Source organism: Lupinus angustifolius, chromosome LG02 (assembly GCF_001865875.1).
Source record: "Lupinus angustifolius cultivar Tanjil chromosome LG02, LupAngTanjil_v1.0, whole genome shotgun sequence".
Taxonomy (NCBI): domain Eukaryota; kingdom Viridiplantae; phylum Streptophyta; class Magnoliopsida; order Fabales; family Fabaceae; genus Lupinus; species Lupinus angustifolius.
Genome location: NC_032010.1, coordinates 5,340,058 through 5,347,189, shown reverse-complemented (window position 1 = coordinate 5,347,189; position 7,132 = coordinate 5,340,058).

Sequence of the window (7,132 nt, the reverse complement as noted above, 5' to 3'; positions counted from 1 at the left end):
AGGCGGAGACGAGTAGCCTTTTGGCTAAACTCATCTCCATTAAGTATAAAAGGAAATGGAACATAAGAGAGAATATTATCGAGATGTCTAATCTCGCATCAAAACTCAAGTCACTTAAGTTCAAGCTTGGTGATGACTTGCTCATGTACTTAGTTTTGATCTAGCTTCCTGCACACTTTGGACAATTGAAAGTGAGTTATAACACTCGGATGGACTATATGCAAGAGGAAGAGAGACTGCAGAGAGATAAGACTAAAAGTGCTCACTTAGCTATGACCTCTCAGAACAAGTTAAGAAAGAACAATAAGGATGCTGTGAAAGGGCTATTTGTGTTTTTTCCTCAGAGAATGTGGAATTGTTCTGCAATAACCTATGTTAGGCAAACCTAGTATGAAGGGTGTTGTTGAACGATTAAACCGAACTCTTAAGGATTTGGTGAGAAGTATGATTAGTCATTCTTCCTTGTCAGAGTCTCTTTGGGGAGAGCTTTAAAGACCACGGTTTACATCCTTAATAGGGTGCCAAGTAAAACAGTTAACCAAACCCCATATGAGCTTTGGACTAACAAAGGGCCAAGCTTAAAACACTTGCACATGTGGGGTTGTCCAGTTGAGGCGCGACCTTATAGGCTGCATGAAATAAAACTAGACTCAAGAACTGTTAGCTGTTATTTTGATGGCTACACTGAACACTCTCAGAGCTATAAATTTTATGATCCCACTTCAAGACTCTTTTTTGAGATGGGAAATGCAAGATTTCTTAAGGAAGTTGATTTTGGGAAGGAAGAGAACATAAATAATATTGTCTTTGAGGAAGAACCTATCACTGATAGTGAACAAGTTCTTGTGCCTATTACCATTCAAGGAATAAATTCGGTAATAGAAGATAATGTTCAGAATATTGTCCCTAACAATATTTCAGAACAAGACAACAATGAGGTTCTTCCTCAAGTACCTATAGAACAAATTCAACAACCTCAAGAAGTAGAAACGCCATTAAGGAGATCCACTAGAGAGAGGAGAGTGCAATTCCTGATGATTATATTGTATTTCTTCAAGAACATGAGGATGGCATTGGGTTAACAGAAGATGATCCATTGAACTTTTGTCAAGCCATGAAAAGTTCTAACTCTCAAAAGTGGATTGATGCCATGAAGGATGAGATGAAGTCTATGCATGATAATGACGTTTAAGATCTTGTCGAATTACCTAAAGGTGCGAAACCTATTGGTTGCAAATGGATATATAAAACCAAGAGTGATTCGAAGGGTAATATTGATAAATATAAAGCTCGTCTAGTAGCTAAAGGCTTCACTCAGAAAGAAGACATTGATTATAAAAAAATCTTCTCTCCAATATCTTTAAAGGATTCTTGTAGAATAATATTGGCATTAATGACTCATTTTGATTTAGAGCTACATCAGATGGATGTTAAGACTGCGTTTCTTAATGGTTACATTAAGGAAACGATCTATATGGTGCAACCAGATAACTTTGTGTCAATTGGCTCAAAGTCTATGGTATGCAAATTAAAGAAATCCATCTATGGGCTTAAACAAGCTTCTCGTCAATGGAATCACAAATTTCATCAAGTTATTACCTCGTATGGTTTTGAGGCAAATAAAGTTGAAGATTGTGTATACCATAAGTTCAGTGGGAGTAAATTTATTGTAAATTTATCTTCCTGGTATTATATGCCGATGATATACTGCTTGCTAGCAGTAATATGAGACTATTGCATGAGACCAAGATATTTCTAACGAAGAATTTCGAAATGAAAGATCTTGGGGAAGCTTCTTTTGTATTATGTATTCAGATACTGAGAGATCACTCTCAAGGTATCCTAAGGTTTTCACAAGAAAGCTATATAGATAAAGTCCTAGATAGATTTGACATGAAAGACAGTAAATCAGGGGATACCCCTATAACTAAGGGAGACAAGTTTAGTCTCGAACAGTGCCCCAACAATGACCTTTAAAGATACGAGATGCAAAAGATTCCTTATGCATCTGCAGTAGGAAGTCTAATGTATGCTCAAGTTTGCACACGTCCCGACATATCATTTGTTGTGGGAGTTTTGAGCAGATATTTGAGTAATCCTATAATGCTTCATTGGAAGGTAGTCAAATGTGTTATGCGTTACTTGAAGAGAACAAATGAGTACATGCTCACTTATCGGAGGTCTGAGAATTTAGAGATCATTGGGTACTCTGACTCCAATTTTGCTGGATGTCTAGACAGTAGATACTCCACCTCTGGATATGTGTTTGTATTAGCTGGAGGTGATATCTCTTGGAAGTCTGTGAAACGGACGCTTATAGCTCCTTCAACCATGGCTGCGGAGTTCATGGCTTGTTTTGAAACTACAGACCATGGCATATGGTTGCGGAATTTTGTCAATGGCTTACGTGTTGTCGATGGATTGAAAGACCATTGAGGATTTATTGTGACAACAAGTCCGCAGTTCTTTACTCCAACAACAATAGGAGTTCTACAAAGTCAAAATTCATTGACATAAAGTTTCTGGTTGTTAAAGAAAGTGTTCAAAATGGTCAAGTTTCCATAGAACATATAGAGACAAATTTTATGCTAGTTGATCCACTGACTAAGAGTTTGTCTTTCATGAGCATGTTGCTCATATGGGTGTTGTTCCTTAGGGTACCTTAGTTTAGTGGGAGTCTATATATTTTATGTTTTGCTTTGGATATTATATACAGTTTTTATGCATAATAAAGTTGATGGTTTATTGTTTGATTTTGAAATTGTGAATTGTAACTATTGTGTTGCAATTAAAGACTTTGGATTGATCTCACTAAAGAATAAAGAATGACCAGTTGGAAATAGACGTGTTTGAGATCACATTGCATGAAATTTCCATGTCACTCATCCATATTTGATCTATGTCATTAAGTATATTGATATGGTGATCATCGTGGTCGAGTCACGTTTGAATATGATGGAGGTCGCGGTGGTTCCATAGTTGATATATGAGATGGACCAAATTGTATTAAGGAGAAGTCTAAATATAAATAGCATACATATGCACGCCTAAAGAATATGTGATATAATTGTTTCAGGAAAAATATGAAGCCCAAGTGGGAGATTGTTAGAAATTCATAATTTCTAATTAAGGTGGACATCATATATTTAATACAATTATATTTGCTATTTATTTTTGGGTTACAAAACAGATGATCTAATTAATGACAACATATAAGACTTTTGAAACTGATAACACATATGAGCTTAATGAGTGAATACCCAAACGGTTGACCTATAGAGGATAATGGGGACTCTATAAGTTAACACATGAGGAATGATTATGGTCCCCAAGACACAAATCACAAATAGTTTTCACATCTTCCCATCTGAAAGAAAATGAAGGTCCCAAAAGGAATTCAAGATTTGGTTGAGGAAGACCATCATACCAAAACTCTCTCAAAAGGTATATCAAAGGAGTAGATCATAGAACATAGATTCAAGGATTTAGGTATAACTTTGTATCCTTATTTTATATTATGTGTGAAAATCATGAGATTCAGGATCCTAAAATTAATAATGCACTAATCATCAGGAAATATCTAACATGTCAACTTATCCTCAAGCTGATCCTATTATACAAAGATAAGAAAAAAAGTTGCTATTGCTTTTCATCTCCTCAATGTTTAGCATTTCAAAAAGTAATTTGTAATAATTTAGATTGAGTTTGTTTTGAGTATATGATTTAGCTAGGTTGTATAATATATGAATCAATGTTTCACTAAATCAAGATATTATTGGACTCTTCCTTCTGAAATGTAACTTCATTTGTCCATCCTTCATTCTAAAGGATGGGGATTTTGGAGTGATTATTCATTATCAATTTTATAATCAAATTATCATTTGGGGTATTGCATTTGAGTGGCATGATAATAGAATCTCATTTTTCATATGATAAATATATATAGTTGTAATTTCAGAAATCATTTATTCTAAGTAGCCAAGTACTTCATACGTACTAATAAATTATTAATTTCTTACACATGAAGCTTGAGAATTGAGACTCGTGTATCATCATAACATCTCATGATTGTTATATGGGTTGTGTATTTGTTGCTTTTTGTATAATTAAAGAAGAGACACTTGGTGGATGTATTATTTTATTGGCATCCTAGCTGGTCCTTTTCATTATGAATTATTTCCTTGAGTTCAAAGGGAATGGTGATATAAAGATGTATACACTAATAATGGAAGAGTTTTTATATTATCACTATATGATCTATTATTAAAATTAGTGAAAAATGTATGCATTAACATTACAAAAGTTTTATACACTTTTATTATATCATTCATCATTCATATTTATTGATCATTGATTTTTCAACAAAAAACAATGAAAATGAATAATATATGATGTATTGACTGTGTATAAATTTTACATTGATAGTATATATATTATAGTCTAAAATTTAATCATCTTTGACTTTTAAATATAAGTAATATAAATAAATAATAAATAATATACAGACTATATATAAATTTTTACACAACCACTACATATTATATATAAAGAGAGATGAGTACATGTGAGGCCAAAACACACGTTGTTCTTTTTTTATTGATATCTTTTCTAGCTTATCAACTTCATTAATCATACTTTTCTTCACTTTCTATATTCTCATTCTCTTACTCTAATCCTTTCTTAGTGTTGATAAAATCTTCTATGGATTTATTCCTCCTTTCAATCTCTTTCATTTCATAAAGTTTAGGAGCCACGAGAGCAATCATGGTGCAAATAATAACACCATGCACCCACTATCACCTATACAAATTTGACTATTGATGGGATATATGAGAAGGGTGTGAAGGACTATTTGTGTTTCCATCTCTTTTCCCTTCCTTAGCCAAGTGAGCTTTCTATTATTGTGAGGGAGAAATGGAAGATTACCATTCATCTTGATTTTACAATTAAGGCATGGCACTTATATATGGTGTTCATTTAAAGGACATAAACTAACCTCTTCTAGATAGGGATTCTCTCTATTACTGAAGAGAAAAATATTATTAATATACTAGTTTTAAGGATAAAAATGTCATTATAAGTATAAATAAAAAATATCATTGTTATTTCATTTTGCTTTTTGCTTTATTTTGTACAGCATTTTTTTCTCTTCATTACTAAAGAGGAGTTTGACTCTTCTTTGTTGCATTCAAGAATTATTTCTAGTGACTCCTTTATTTGAGAGAAAAAGTTTCTTCAACTAAAAGGGAAAAAAATTATAATGTGATAAATTTTCATTTAATCATATTGTAAAAAAAAATTGGTTATATTTTTTCACCTAAAATAAATGGAAGTTTACATTTTTCATCACTTAAACTAACTATATATATTTAATCACTTTCAATATCTCTTATTTTAAAAGTTACATCCACCTAGATATCGACCTGCTTTTAAAATTTAATCATCACTCTTTAAGAGCATGCGTAGTTCAACTTATATTTCAGATAAGATGCAGTTTTTCCTTCAAATTTGTGCCCAAACTTTAATTATGTTTGACAAAGTTGCAGAAAAATGTCAAGAATGTTTAAAGCAAGAAACAATTGTATATACGTATAAATATATTTTTATAAGCTCTTGTTACAGATTTTTTTTGCAAATATTATCAATTTATATAAACAACTTTATACTCATTTTGGCAAATTATTAGGTAAAAGCAATTCATTTTACACTACCTATTAGAGACAAATATCATAAAATTGTTTATCAACAAACATACTAAAAAAAAAATGAATCTTATAATCAAATAATCATAATCTAACTTTTACAACTATAGAAAACACATGTAAATGTAATTATAATATAAGCTTAAGCGAGATAGATGTCCTAATTAAGCTAAGCATATTGGGAGTTTAGTATATTTTTTATTTTTCATATTTTTAAGATGGTAAGAGATGTGGATACTTGCCTAACATGAAGCAATATAATTAATGTCAAGAAACTTACAAATTAAAATGTATATTTTTTATGTACCAAAAATCCAATTCTTACCTCCCTAAATACATAGGCCTCTTTAAAAGACATAAAAAAATGTTCTAATACTGTAAGAATATATTATATTGCTAGTGCATCATCAATCATTTATATTTAATTATTGAATTGATTCTTAAATAAATTAATACAAATTAATAGTAAATAATGTAATAATCGTATATAAATATTTATACTAAAAATACAAATATTAAGCTTTCACAGTTTGAAGATGCCACAGGAATTTAGGATCCATGAAAATAAATCCACTCCTAAAGCCCAAAGTTCTTTTCTTGAGCCGCATTAGTTGACTGTGCAAACAAATAATATAATGGCACTAATAAGAACGTAAGACTTGAATATAAATAATGTTGATAATATAAGATATGGTGACACAACACAATATATGCGTGTATATAATACTAAAATTAGAATTACTAAAATTAGAATTACAATATGAATATGACAAAATATTGGATAGAGAGTAAATGTTTTCTTATGATGATGGTTCTCACGAAAAAGTCAAATACATATTTTTATAACATAAGCATTTTGACTTTTTACAAAACAAAAAAATCCCAGAACAACTAATGAAATGTCTTTTATTTGTTAAAACATTAAAACTTTCTCCCTATTCTTGATTATCATTGAAAAATATAATATCTAACTTAAGTTCATCAAGTTAGTAACTTTAAAATTAAGTGATATATCCAACATTTTAATATCGTCTTTGTTCAAACTTTCACTATTTAAGGTTTTCCTAAAAGGATTAAGGATTAAGCAAATGTCCAAGTCATTTTAGGGTGTAATAGAAATTTGGTTAAGTGTAGAAGATATATCATCTAAATGCTACAGTCAATAAAAATATTTAAATTAGACACATGTAATGAAGAATTCGACATATATCATAAAGATGTTAGAGAAGTGTACACAAGAAAACAACTTTATAAATAGAAGTATTAATGCTTCATGGATAATGGTTATGCCACATGGTAGAATATAATACCTTATGTTAGGAAGTGTTTCATATGTTGATAACTTTAATGTGCAACCTAGACTTAATTCAACCATAAAAACAAGCACATAAGCTAAGGAATATCTAAGCCTTACATGTGTTAAGGTTAGA